Below are 15799 nucleotides of genomic sequence, written 5' to 3' on the forward strand. Positions count from 1 at the left end.
TATCCTTTAATACACCCATCTTTTCAGTAGTATCATTCATAAATAATAAGAATAATAATTGTCCACTATTTCGTGGATTTGTTATCACAAATGTCATCATAAAACACAGTAACTGAGGGTAAATAGTGTATGTTATGAGCATACATAGTATGTTAACATTAGCATTAGTGCCATGAATGCAGAATGTAAACATGTACTCAACAAATGACACATTATCTACTGCATATAAATATAACTTAAAATCATAATTGAGTGGTTAAACAGCATCTTTTACTGACCTCATGTGAATTCTATCCATAGAATGAGTCATGTGGTCACTGAGAACACATTTTAAAATCACATTGATTTACATGTGGTCTGTTGTCAGGACAGCATCTCTTATTTAAATGCTCCTGTAAACACCGGCCGAAAGTTCACAAATAGTATACCGTTGCTTAGATGTTTCAACCTTCGAACAAAGAAGACACTGTGAGTGTATTGGAGCCTTTAGTTGTGTATCATGTAATACAGTCAACATAAATGGAAATTTTATTAACCATATCCCCCTAACCCAAACCCTAACCCTACACCTAAACATCAGTGGAGTAAAAATATAATTTTAGAATGAAAATGCAACTTCTGAATCGTTTATGTGAACACGATTACTTCCTGGTTCCTATTAAGGCTCTTGGAGGCTGCTCTCAATGCTCTATCAGTCATGCCAAAAGGAACTGTGTCCACTTTGAAATTATGCAAAAATGTCTGATGGGGGATGGCTTTTGAAAGCATCATAAAGACTTGAAGGTGGGATCATTTGACCAGAGCCAGTAAGCAACCATCCTGAACACCTTAACAACCACATACTGTTGCAACACCCTGGCAACCATTTACAATACCCTGGCATTGTACAGTAAATATAAAATCAAATGTTTGCATTATATGATTAACCTTTTCATAATGCTAAAATTGTATTCGTCTTGTGTTTTTATGAGAGGTGCCAATTCAGTCAAAGTGAGTTATTCAGGATTACAAGAAGTTTTTAGTACCCACTCATTGCCATACATAAAGTTCCAGATGAGATATTGGTGTTGGTTTTAGCTCAAGGTTTTAATGAGATCTCCCTCTGGACTGCTGCCGTTCCAACTGAGTCTCTATCCTATGAACTGGTCAACTCTACCACCATCTAGTTTTTTATAACACAAGACATCACATCATAAAATTTACAGCACTACATGTCAGATGTTCTGCACTCAACAGAATTTACATTTTTAGGTGAACCATCCAAGTAACATACTGTAGAAATTGATGATATTCTGATAACAGATGCAGTTTCCCAAATCAGAATATTTTTATGAAATCTTGATCAACCACAGAGACTTAAAATTTTTGTGGGTCCAGGCCATGAGAATGTCACCTTATGTCATGCTTGTGTACACTGCACTTGCTGGGAGTGAAATATAAAGGATATTCTGTTCACATGGAAAATGAATATGATTACATCAGCGCAATAGGAATGTGACTGGATCTGGTCTTGTGTTTGTGTATTTGGCCAATAGAAGGCAGATTGACCCACATCACTTATATTTCCTTTACCACATATGAGATTAGTATAAATAAGTAAAACAAAAAAAGTATGTGAGCATGCATTGTTTCAAAAGACATATCATATAAGACACATCATATAAGCAGCCAAAAATTGCATCCATGTTAAAACTGATTTGATCTGTGATTCATTTTGGAGACATTATTATCTGATCTGATGTCTAATCAGTAATGACAACTTCAAAATTAAACAATTTCACACAGAACTTTATTTTGAGGTGACAAGTGAAAAAAATCGAATTAAAATCTAAATTAGTTTTCAAACTGAATCTCAGACTAAAACTATATGTATGTTGGGGTTTAAACGGGCATCAAAGAAAGACAAACACTTTCTAAGGACATTCTTAGTAAAGCAGGATAGTATTAAGATTTCTTGGTCTTGTTCAGTTCAATTTATTGAATTGGACTTCAACATTTCCTTGCCTAAAATGGATGGCTTCAATAAATTTCCAACTGCACTTAATATTTAACCACAATAACATAATAATAACAATCAATCGTGATTGAAGGGCAAATTGTATTTCATCATCTAATGGGCTTTGTCTCCTAAAAATTACGAATAAAAGAGGTCGTTTTCTTTGGCTGCGATTGTGTTTAGTCATGAGAATAACAGTTGGACAAATCAATTTTTCCATCTTCTCAGAGTTTAAATAAAAATACCAAAAATATACATTTTAAATTCAATGGGCTAATTAAATGGTTCTTAATAAGAAATAATAATAATAATAATAATAAAGTATTTATTAAAGTAATAAATAAATAAAATGAACATATTTTGGCTTGCTTCTCTGTCCTCCTAAAAATGACATTTTTATATCAAAGTTTCTCAACCAGTTAATCTTGTCTTAAGCACATAACCCACATCCAGACTTGCTACTTTTCTAATTCAAGAACTAAAACAGGCATGTTTCCCATCAAAACTCCAGGATCTGACAATGAACATAAAAAGCCTCTTAACCTTACATGCTATTTTACCCTCTTAGAATAGGCTCAATGAATCCAGATATGGTGTTGTTTGATAATTCTACCAAAATTCTGGCTTTTTGGAGTGCCCAATTATTTACACAGGTTTGACCTTGGCCTTGATAAGCAAACAAATTAAAAACTTCCTGTAAACATCCGATGGCGTCAACCCCATTTGCACCCACTCAACCACATACAGTAAGTGAGCCACATGGCATTTGATTGCCCTATAAGAAAACAGAATCACCTCTGCGCTGTTATCTCAGCATATTGGAATGTACCTGCACACTGTTTCTATTCCCAAAACAGCAGGGTTTACAACCTCTGGAGAAGAGCATTCCTCACAGTAGGGACAGATTATTACACTGTCAGTACATGACGCTCTGCCTTCGTGCTGTAGAGCTTTATGTTGAGGCAGTAGAAATAAGGAAATAATCTTATAATGTTAACAAAATGTTCATTAAACTATTTTCTGCCTTCTGATTCACACTTTGTTCTCTCTTTCAGAAAAATATAAGAGTGAGGTCCTGAGATTAAAGTGTTGTACCCTGAGATTAGAGTGACTATGATACCCTGAAATTATAAAGAGTGTTTCACCCTGAGATTACAGTTAGTGTTATACCCTGAGATTACAGAGAGTGTTATAAATTTAGATTACAGTAAGTGGTATACCCTTAGATTAAAATGAGTATTTACCCTAAAATTGTAATGAGTGTGATAATCTGAGATCACAGTGAGTGTTATATCCTAAAATTACAGTAAGTATTATACCCTGAGATTACAATGAGTGTGGTACCCTGTGATTACAGAAAGTAGTGCTATGAGATTTCAGTGTCATAGTCAGATTGTCACACCCGGTGAAGGAATCAGCACACCCCACTAGAGGGCCTCCTTGCTCCCTCACCTCTAGAACTCTTCGGTACTTTGTAATAAGTGCAAAGCTCACCTGCAACCTATTACAGGTGATCTGCTGGGGCTATTTAAGAAGCATTCTGCTCTGGCTTCATTGCTCAGTCATGATAGTTCTAACCTTGATCTTCAACTTGTATTTCTTCCTTGTGGATTACTTTGCTAAAAAGTTTGGCTTTAACCATTGGAATACCCTTTTGTTTTCTCGATGTGACTTTGGATTTATAATCTGTTGAGGAATTACCCTTTGTCTCAGGTGGAACTACTTTTTGTGGACTTTTGCTCTTTTTGTGCACGAACTGAATATTTCCATGAACTTTGTTTTTCTTTTTGAAAAGACTGATACTTACCTAATACTTACCTTTTTGAAGCACTCCTCAAAGTTGTCCCAGTCTGCCTTTGTCTAGGCATAGTTTTGCTGTCTCTGGAACTCTGATCAATAAATATGATTTGTTACTCAAGTTTGTCTGCATTTGTGCTCAGATTCACCTCGTATCACAGATATTACAGTGAGTGTTATACATTTGAATAAAGAGGATCATGGTACTCTGAGATCAAGGTGACTGTGATACCCCAAGATTGTAGTGAGTGAATGTGATACCCTGGGATTATGGTGAGTGTTTTACACTAAAATTTTAGCAAGTGTGTTACCCTGAGATTGACCCTAAATTACAGTGAGTGTTTTACCCGGAGATTACAATGAGTGTTATTATAGCGAGATTATAATGAGTGTGGTACCCTGAGATTACAGTCAGTGTGGTTCCCCAAGATTTACCCTAAATTATAGTGAGTGTTATACCATGAATTTACAGTGAGTGTTTTACCCAGAGATTACAGTGAATGTTATTACAGTGACATTATAGCATGTGTGGTACCCTGAGATTACAGTGAGTATTTTACCCTGATATTATAGCCTCTTGAGACCCAAGCATGACTGATGTGTGCATTTTCCATTTCCCTTTTTGATTTGTAACTAGCAGCACCTAATAAACAAACAGAAAAAATGTATGTCCACATATGTGGGCTGCAGGACTAATTTGTGAAATGTTAAATAATACCAAGCTATAGAAAGTCAGATTTTTTTCATCAGATTGTTTATGTATCCAGGAGTGTTGGTTATTCATGTTTTTGAGATGTTACAGACATTACAGCTGTTTTTCTGTAAAACTGAATTAATAATTCTTATTCAAAGTAATAGCCAGCATCATCCAATCACTGCCAACCATGTTAAAATAAAATGTAGCATGATAAATTCTGAATCTATGTACTGATTATCATTGTCCCATGTCTGCCAAACACGTTGAGTGGTCCAAACATCATCTGCATCCTGAAACTGATCTTTTGTTCAGATTTTAGGAGTGAATGCACTTAGCTGCATAGAAAGCTATAGGATGACCCCTTGCTCCCTGTTTAGTGAATGATGTGTCCCCCAGAGTGCTGTCTGTCTGCACTATTCACAGTTCAAATTGCACCTTATTTTCATCCTAACTCCATAAAAAGCCACTGAAAGCAAAATATTTCAGCTTTTGGATAAACCCATTGATTCTTAATGTGAAAATGCACAGTAAATATAGGAATGCATTTACTAATGTTAATGAATAGAACTGTGTTGTACAGTGATAACAAAATAAAATATAACAAAGTTTACATGTTACATTAAACATGTTTTTCAATTTTGGAGGGAATAAAGTCCCAAAATCCACATACGTGGACATCATGTTTATCACGCAACAAAAGAATGAACTTTTTAAAGTGGCATATAAAGCGAAACTAGAGACGCTACTCCAAACAGGTTTCAATGAAAAAACCTAAAGAGGTTTCTTACCAGTGGCACTTTTGTTGGCTATGCGCCAAGAGAAGCACTTCACGGAAATCGACCCCATGCTCTTGTGTCCCGTGACTCGGTGCGACAGAAGTTTAACTGTTAAATGACAGTCTAGAATGTTGTGAACAGTATGCAGTCGGTTTAAATTAATTTAAATTATGTGTTGCATATAGCAAAGCCAAAATACAACGTCCACACATGTGGACGTGGGGTCGCACGAGGATAGCAAGTGTAGTACCCTGAGATTACAGTTAGTGTTTTACCTTGAGATTATAGCAAGTGTAGTACCCTGAGATTACAGTTAGTGTTTTACCTTGAGATTATAGCAAGTGTAGTACCCTGAGATTACAGTGAGTGTTTTACCCTGAGATTACATTGAGTGTGGTACTCTGAGATTACAGTAAGTGTGTTATTCTGAGATTACAGTGAGTGTTTTACCCTGAAATTAAATTAAAGCGAGTGTGGTACCTCCACATTAAAGTAAGTATGAAATCCTAAAATTACAGCGACTGTGGTATTCAAAGATTACAGTGAAAATTATAAAAAAATTTCTTCCCCCTGTATCGTTACGTGCACTATGTGAAGTATAAGTCTTTATGTTGACAGTTCGGCTTTGACACAAATTTGTGCAATGCTTGGAGTCTTTGATGACATTGCATCTGAAGTTTTTACTCCATTTTAAAAGACTGTAAAGTTTTTCTGCATCTCCGACCAAATAAACTGAAATGAATGGAAAAAGGACAGTTGAATGAAGTTCCACAGTTGTATGAAAATTATGATGAAACTGGCTCTCGAAGAGCCTGGAGCCCATGATATCATTAGACAATGCAAGAAAATTTTAGAAAAGAAATTTCGAACAATGCAGGATCTATCCATATTAGGCATGTAAAAATACACGAATTTCACTATACTATAAGATGCAAAACCTCAGGATACGATACCATTTAAAAAAAAAAACAGAGCCCACAAATGTTTCGCTCAAACTTATTCAAGGATTCAACATAAATGTCTTAAATAACACAACAGAGCCTGACATTGGCAACAAAAAGTAGAGCACTTTAATAAAGTAACTTAAACAACAGCACTGCATTTATTCTGTTTGATATGAACTCACAATTTTTATGTTTTTCTTGAGAAAAATTAGTTTGTCTAAACACAAGTCATTTATATTTCTATAGCACTGACCTCTGGTTTTACGATATACTGTATGTACATAATTCAATATTATTTAGCAGCTTGAGCAAAAACCGATCAGAACACATCATTTTTTTGGACTATTCCCCCGGTTTCACATTGCATGTAAACTTTACTGCCATTATTACCGGCTTATAACATATGCGCAAGTGTTGTACTCATACCTGTTTACATTTCTACGTCAAAACCAGAGAATAATAAATCTCATGTAATCGCGGGTGTCTTACATTGTCAGAATTTTTAATACGCTTTTTTTTGTTACTTATGAGCGTCTTGCTCAGTGTCATGCTCCGTGTCATCTGGGAGAGGTGCAACTTTGCTGTGTTTCTGCTGCTGTGTGTTCGGTGATGTCAGTGTAAATAAAAGAACATGTATGATGTACTGTAGCATCAGGACATGACACTGTTGTTTGGAAAATTCGACAAGCTTTAACGCTACAATCTACTTGGCATTTGCCATCGATCTTCTTGCCTATGTACTGTAAGTGTGTTGCTCTGTTTTCCTGTGAGCGCTTACTATAATGTGTTTATATATCGTACAATACATATGGTCAGGGTTTTTGAGGGTTACTTTTGAAATGTATTCCACTACAGATTACAGAATACATGCTGTAAAATGTAATTTGTAACATATTCCGTTAGATTACTCGAGGTCAGTAACATATTCTAAATACTTTGGATTACTTCTTCAGCACTGGTAGATTTTTTTCACTTGTTTTGACTATAAAAACTCTGCCAGTACAGTTAGACAAAATACACATGTTAAAAAATACATTCGCTGAAAAACCTAAATGTCTTATGCAGTGTTGTTTCTAAAACAAGATGAATCAAACTGACCTTGTTTTAAGGATTTTTAGATATTTTTACAGGAAAACAATACAAAAATTATCATCAAGAATAAGATTTTTGCCCTACTACTAGAAAAAAAAGAAATTATGATCCAACATGAATTTTCTTGATAGAAAAATATGATCGTATGGTAACGTGCATGTAAAATGGCTAGAAATAGCATTTTAACTTAGCGTAAAGCTAATATTTTATACAAGGTTTATTTCTATTTCTTCTGCTCCAAACTTACTTCAAACTTACTTCTCTGTCTGCTCGTATGAATGTAACACATCATAAGAATGTGTTTCACTGCAGTTCAAACGCACTTTGGATCGCATCATTTATATGTATAAATGTTTTCCATCTGAAAGGACTAAATATGAAATGAAACAAATGACAATAAATGCAAAGTAATCTCTTCAGTAATCAAAATACTTTTTGAATATAACTGTAGTGGAATACAGTTACAAATATTTTGTATTTTAAATACGTAATCCCATTACATGTATTCCGTTACTCCCCAACCCTGCATATGGTATTGTATCGTGAGCGTCGTGTAGTACCATACAATAACGATACGATTATTTTTTTACACTCCTAATCCATATATGTAATTCTAGGACTATTTTCTCCTTGTAAATAAATGTACATTTAATCACTTTGGACAGAAACCGCTGCTAAATGACTACTTAATCTGGTAGTCACTGGCAGTTTCCTGTGTTTGCATTGCATTAGTCCATAACTATTTGTGAGCAAAACTCACTAGTTTAGTTTTGTGCTTTATGAAGGAACCATAATTATCCAGGTAACTAGGCCTGCTTTACAAATCCTTTTTACAGTCAAGTTTTGCTGCAAATAATATTCACAGCTGTAATGCTTTAATCTGTTTTTAAACTATTTGATCTAAAAGAAAAGTTATAGTTATTAATCCAGTATTTGAACAAATAACTGTGTTTTTGTTCAATTTAGCTTGTTTTGTTGTTTCTTTGAATAACTGCAATCGTGATGTGCACATTTTGTGTGTTTTAGATACACTATGTTCTGATGATGTCATTTTAGTTTGTGTCTGAAAGTGTAAAAGATTGCAACATGTCCTAAAAGAAACCAGATGAAGGTCCATTATGCCTATTCATAAAGAAATCATCTGTAGTATCAGTTCAGGCAGGTCATGTTAGTTAAGCTTGCAAGATTGCTGATTCTCAGCTGATCATGACGTCTGCCAATACAATTCAGACGCTTATATTTAAGTCTTCCATTAATTCATTGCCTTAGCTGCCTTTCCATTGCATGGATGCTGCACTTAAAGGCCAGGGTAAATACAGTGTTTTTTTTTTTTTTACCATTTAGTTATTTTGATTATATTTTCATTTCATTTGAATTGTAATTTGAAATTAAAATTATTTTTTGTTTAATTTTTTTGTGTTTCAATAAATTAATTTAATTGTTCAAAATCAAAATCGACCAGTAGAAGTGAATTGCATGCCATGATTTGTGTGTCAGTAGATGAAAATTATTAAAAATACTTACATTCCTTATAATTTAACAGTGTACATCCAAATCCTGACAAGAATAAACTTTTCTTAGCATATAAAAGGAGCGTGTCCATATTTCTATTATTCTAATTCATTGCATACAGTCCATTTACACTACCAACTTCTTATGAATGTGCTGTCTTTGTTTATATTGCTGGTGCTTGAGGGAATGGACTATATAAAATGATGCAAACTATGCAATAACCGGAGAAGAACCTCAGAATTAAATTGCATTTTACCCAGCCCATTAGCGCATTGTGTGCGCAATTTCGGCAAACCCACTTGTGCCTAGACTTAGCGAATGCTTGTGCTAAAAAAACAGAACTTCATGTCCATGCCCATTGACTTTGCGCTTATGAATTATGGCATCGCCCTGCGCTTAGCGCTAGCACTCTTAAAAAAAGGCCCATTGTGTTTACCGATTGCAAAATTATTAACAGGTTTCGTTTTCTGGTTAAGATATTGGAACATGTTTACTAATATTCATGACTTCAGAGTATTTTATAACATATAAAACTAAGTGCGTGTGAGTGTGTGTTCCGCTATTTTCTCATTTCTTTTACCCCAGTCGCAGAAATGCACAAATTGTTTTATTACTTTCCATTGCCCTTTTAGCAGATAGTCTGTTAGCAGATAGTGAGTGGACATGTTTAAAGTGAATGTTTTTACTCTTGATCTTATGGTCCTATAATTTAAAGAAATTAACAACAAATAAAAATGGTGGACTGCTGAGATCATATTACTCTTAAATTGAGCTAGTTTGTGTGTTGATGTGTATTTGAGGGCCCAGAACTGTGTAAGTGGGAGATGTTAGGAATTTGGGTAGTGGCTTGAAACTCTTGCTGTTTGTGTGCATTTGTGTGTGTGTCTGAGGGAGTGCAGGACTGTGCATTCCCATGGTGAGTCATAGGTCAATATGTTGTCCTGTGAGATGACAGGGCCTATTTTCCTGGGATCATCAGCAGTTTCCCTTTCATCCGTGAGCTGAGACAAGCACATAGAGGCAGACTAAGAGAAAGATACAGGGTCAACTCTTGCCCTAATGCTCAGAGAAGCCCACAGCACAACTAGAACAAAACAACTGTAGATGTTCCATAACAACCCTCTAATCTTTTGAATAATGTGAGGGATTACACTGTATTAATTAGCACCTCTTGTGTTTGCATAATCCAAATGTGGATTATAAAATAGTTTTACTCTGTTTTCTCTGAATCTGACCATAGTTGTGCCAGACCTCTCTGTCAAAAAATAGACCATAATCTAAAAGACCAGATTTCAGTCAAAATGCAATTTGGACAAAAAACTTTAGTTACTGCATTTTGCCTTTGCAGGACAGAATAGCAGTTCATGTGACCATACTGAAGATGAGAGTATGTCAAAACTGCTTCAGGTCACATTAAGACCAGTTTGTATAGACTACATATTTGAAAATCGACGCTGACAAGCTATATCCTTTATTTTAGTAAGAAAGTAGCTTGTCATTCATCTAAGAGCATGCAAACAGTCTCACAGTAACCATTACCCTGTCAGCATGGTAAAACCTGCTCTGAGCAGATGCGTTTCTAAATAAATTCCTTTAACATAAAGCACTGTTTCTAAAAAATAAAGACTGCATTTTAGTTACTGTAAGACTTCAAATTGGCTGATATTGAGATTATGATATAATAATGATATAACAATATTGTGCCTAATCCATAGGTCTCTGGTTTTTGTGAGGAGTATGATAGTTTTGTGCAATAGAAGGTTATTTAGTCTATTTATTTATAAAATATTTGTCAGGACTGCATTTAACATCCATACTGCATATGACTAATAAATTAATCTGTTTGGTGTCTGGGGGACATACTGCCTAACAGGGAATGTTCCATCAACTTTGGCTAATATTATGTAAAGGTTAGAGAGCAAACATTTTTAAAATAATGGCAATGGAACATCCATAAGACGTTATTAGTATTCCATAAAGGTTTGCAGTATAACATTGTTTGTACATCCTTTAAAATTGATTTCTTTACTTTGTCTTTTCTGAAGGTGAAAATGAATACAGAAGTTGGCAGATTTCAGTTTTCACACTAACCTTTAAATAACATTCTACTACCATTAAGAAAAACTGACATTTTCATGTTCTCACTTTGTAATGTTTGTAAAATGTTTCAAGAACATAAATTTGTAAAGTGGGATATGACCCTAAACCACCCTAATTGTACAGGGCAGTAGGTTGAAATTTCTTTAGCTGAAATCACCCTGTCTTATCTAAATTCTAACTACTGCCCTGAGTGGTCCAAACTGGAAGTATTCTTGAACGTATGGGCATGTGTGAGCTCCAGTTTCCAGGTGAAATGGCAACAGAGTCACTTAAATACAAGTTCTTCAGCGAGTTGTTCTTAGTCATAAATGATGTAATACAGTCAAGAGGAATGCATATTTTATTAACCATACCCCCTAACCCAAACCCCAACCTTAAATCTAAACATCAGTGGAGTAAAAATGTAATCTTAGAGGGAAAATCCAACCTCCAAATTACACTCATCATTGATTAGTTGAACATGATTACTTCTTGGTTTCTTTGGGACCAAAGCCCATGTTTCTGAGGATGCTCATATTCCTCAAGTTGCACCAAAGGAAAAGGTAGACACATTTTACTTTATTTAAAATATGTCTGTTGGGAGATGGCGCTTGTCAGTAACTGGTCAGAATGGGGTCGATGTCAATGCACTGGAACATTCCCATGGGATTTTTTGACTAGTCAAAAGATCAGTTTTGATAATGTGCAGTGTTGCATGTCCCTATCTCAGTGTCTTGCTCAAGGGAACAATGGATCGCTCCTTACAAGGATTAAAGAGGACTAACTTTCTGTTACCTACTCTGAGTTTTAACCACTACATCACCACACCCCAATACAAAGTGAATGCAAACAAAGTCATTATCCAGTTTCTTAGTAGTGTAATGTAATGAAGAGGTGAATCTCTATCTTTTCCCAGTTAGAGGGTTTGTGGTATAGACAGGCTCTCTCTGAATACTCTTTTCTATGGAGGTGTATCTGAGAGTTGGAGCCAGATGCTTGGAGGTGCTTAAGTCCCCAGCAGGCCCACTGATGATAGAGAGTCACTTAGGTTTAAATGCAAGAGTTTATTAGTGTCAGACCACTGTTGGTGTGTTTTATCTACACTACAAATCAGGCTCAACAGGAGGGTTGTGAAAAAATATGTAGAGGATTTTGGACATGATTCACAAGTCTTTGTCTTGACACATGGAAGTAATATTCTATTTGTTCCTTTAGAAGCACTTTAGAAATATCCATGAATTACAATTTCTGAACAATGTTTGTGGCTGTGCTAAAGTGGAATATAGCATATATGCTGAAAAGTGTCTCTCAAGTCATTTATTCCGCAAAGTGGAACATAGTGTAGTGTAATCTAGCATAGTGTAATGCAACACGTCATTCTTTAAGCACATAAACGATACTTATGAAACTTGGAATTTTCCCATCTCCCACTTAAAAATAATGACTGTAATGCCACTCGAAGAAGGACATCGATCAACCTCAACCTCAGTGAGATGTCATTTGACGTCATTTCCAAGATGGCGGCATCCAATGAGCATAACGTGGAGCTGGGTTTTGTGAAACGTAAAAAATAAAAACTTTTCAGTAGTTTACTGCACAAAATGTATGAACTTGCAATATACAAGAGCACAAGCATTTTGTGTTCATGACTTTTATGTTTTTGCTATAATTGGCATAATCATGGCACCATCTTTTGGTGTATACATTTGACCGTGACGTGTGATTGACTGGAATGCATTGAAGTTGAAAGCTGTATGTTTCACAAGTGGAGGGAATTGCCGGATACTGGTGATTACACGTGGGAGGAATATGTGGAGTTAATTTTAGAGACATTCGCTTCAGAAGAATCTCCTCTCTCAACCCCGGTTCCGGTTTCCGATTATTCCACGCCCCAGCCTGTTCCATGTCTTGTCACAGCAACGCCTCAGCCTGCTCCATACCATGTTGCAGCCAAACCTCAGCCTGCTCCATGCCATGTCACAGCAATGCCACAGCCTGCTCCATACTATGTAACGGCAATGCCTCAGCCTGTTCCATACCATGTCACAGCCAAACCTCGGCCTGCTCCATGCCATGTCACAGTAATGCCTCAGCCTGCTCCACACCATGTCATGGTCAAACCTCAGCCTGCTCCACGCCATGCCACAGCTACACCTGAGTCTACCCCATGCCATACCACAGCCCAGCCTCCCACGGCCCTTGTTTCCAAGTTAAATTATCCACCACATATGTTGGTGCGTAGGGTCACGAAGACCCTTCCTCACAGCTTGTCAGTACTCACGCCTGCCACGGCCAATGAGCCAACGCCCACGCCTGCCATGGCCAACGAGCTAGAAGCCTCGTCCGTCCCAGAGCCTGCATTGCCAGCTTCGTCCATCCCAGAGCCTGCGTTGCCAACTTCAGCCTCCCAGAGGAGGAGGAGGAGAAAGGCTTTCGTTTCCAAGTCTCTGCCCAGGGAGACCAGGGCAGATCAGGTGGACGGCCAAGAGACCAGGGAGACGACCTCAAGGTGGGGACTGGCTTAGGAGGCCTGGGAGGTGACCGCAGGGCCGAGACAGGGTCAGGAGGCCTGGGAGGCAGCCGCAGGGCCGAGACAGGGTCAGGTGGCCTGGGAGGTGGCCACAGGACAGGGAATGGGTCAGGCGGCGGAGCCGCTGTAGGAGTCATCTCTGGGGGAGTGGGCGGAGCCGCTGGAGGAATAGCCTCTGGGGGTGGAGCCGCTGGAGGAATAGTCTCTGGGGGTGGAGCCGCTGGAGGAATGGTCTCTGGGGTGGAGCTGCTGGAGGAATAGTCTCTGGGGGCAGAGCTGCTGGAGGAATAATCTTTGGGGGCAGAGCTGCTGGAGGAATAATCTTTGGGGGCGGAGCTGCTGGAGGAATAGTCTCTGGGGCGGAGCCGCTGGAGGAATAGTCTCTGGGGGCAGAATCGCGGAAGACTCTGGGGGCGGAGTCGTGGGAAACAGAGCCGTGGGAGGTGGAGCCGTGGCAGGCTTGAGGGGCGAAGTCATGGAAGGCGGAGCCGTGGCAGGCTCGAGGGGCGAAGCCATGGATGGTGAAGCCATGGAAGGCTCGAGACAAAGAGTCCTGGATGAATGGGAAACGACCTCCGTGGTCGCAAACATGGGGAGAGACTCAGGAATGACCTCTGTGATCACAGGCATGGGCAGAGACTCGGGTCCCCACCTTGAGGTCGTCTCCCTGGTCTCCTGGTCATCTGCCTGATCTGCCCTGGTCTCCCTGGTCTCCTGGCTGACCGCCTGATCTTCTCTGGTCTCCTGGCCGTCCGCCTGATCTGCTCTGGTCTCCCTGGTCTCCTGGCCGTCCGCCTGATCTGCTCTGGTCTCCCTGGTCTCCTGGCCATCCACCTGATCTTCCCTGGTCTCCTGGCCATCCACCTGATCTGCCCTGGTCTCCTGGCCGTCCGCCTGATCTGCCCTGGTCTCCTTGGTCTCCTGGCCATCCGCCTGATCTGCCCTGGTCTCCTGGCCATCCACCTGATCTGCTCTGGTCTCCCTGGTCTCCTGGCCATCTGCCTGATCTGCTCTGGTCTACTTGATCCTCCAAGCCTGCAGCGTCGCTCTGGCTTTCCATCCCTCTGGCTCCACCTTGGTTTCAAGCCTCCCTGACTTTTCCTTGTTCCTCTTCTCCCCTTGCCCCTTGTGCCCCCCTGAACTACCTGTTTTCCCCCATACTCTATGGACAATTTGTTTTTGTTTTTTGGAGCATCTGGAATCCGCTCCTTAAAAGGGGGGCACATATTCCCTGTTTTTGTGTTGACTTATGTTGAAATTCTTGTTTAGTTCCTGCTTCCTGTTAGTTTGTAGTCCTTTTGTAGTTTCATTTTATGATTGGTTTTCCCCTGATTGTTTTCCCCAGGTGTCTCTCATTTCCTTGTTTGCCCATGTATATTTAAGCCCTTGTTTCCCCTGGTTTCTTTGTCAGTTTTTACATGTGTTGACATGTTCTGTGCCTGGTTTCCCGTATTTTTGTTTAGTTTTATTCTGAGTTACTTTGTTCATCTTTTTTTCTCATTAAAGCTGCATTTAGATCCTCATTCCTCGTCTGTCTTGACACAGGGTTACGGATGTAACCTTGGTTCTCTGAGGGAAATGAGTGAGACATCTCATTATGGGACACACCTCTTGCATGGTCATCCATGAAGCTCTATGCAATCATGCCTTACAGGCTACTGACCAGTGCACCAGGCTAGCTCCACCCCTTCTCTTTATAATCAGTAGCTCTGGCCCAAAATGGCATACTTTACAGCTCTTCTGTGTGGATGAATAATGGGCCATCTGGTGAGATATCTCACTCATCTCCCTCAGAGAACCGAGGTTACAACCGTAACCCAAAGTTCTCTTTCAGTCGACTCATTCTATATCTCACTATGGATTATTGATAATGCCCATTTATTCAGTCATCATAACAGGCCTACCATCAGGGCACCTGGACTAATTAGGGTCTATCCAACCATTTTTTAATTATTTTTTTAAGACTCTGCCTCCAGCCTGCCTGTGTTAAAGCGGATCTTGTGATATCCAACTTATAGAACCTCATGAATGTGTTCGGGGAAGCCCAATCAGCTGCCGCACAAACATCCTCAATGGAGATTCCTTTTTAATAAAGCCCAAGAAGCAGCCATTCCCCTTGTAGTATGGGCTCTCAGACTTCCTGATAACAACTGTCCCTTCACTGAATAAGCCAACCTAATGTTTTCCACTATCCAGTGAGAGAGTCGTTGTTTCGATAGTGCCTTACGCTTCACAGTGTTTGCGAAGCACACAAAGACATTTTCAGATTGTCTAAAGCCCTGCGTCTTATTCAGATATATTTGCAATGCCCTCACTGGACATAAGTGATGCAATTTTTCTTCGTTTGATGAACAAAACAGAGGAGGGTAGAATGCT

Source organism: Myxocyprinus asiaticus, chromosome 48 (genome assembly GCF_019703515.2).
Source record: "Myxocyprinus asiaticus isolate MX2 ecotype Aquarium Trade chromosome 48, UBuf_Myxa_2, whole genome shotgun sequence".
Lineage (NCBI taxonomy): Eukaryota > Metazoa > Chordata > Actinopteri > Cypriniformes > Catostomidae > Myxocyprinus > Myxocyprinus asiaticus.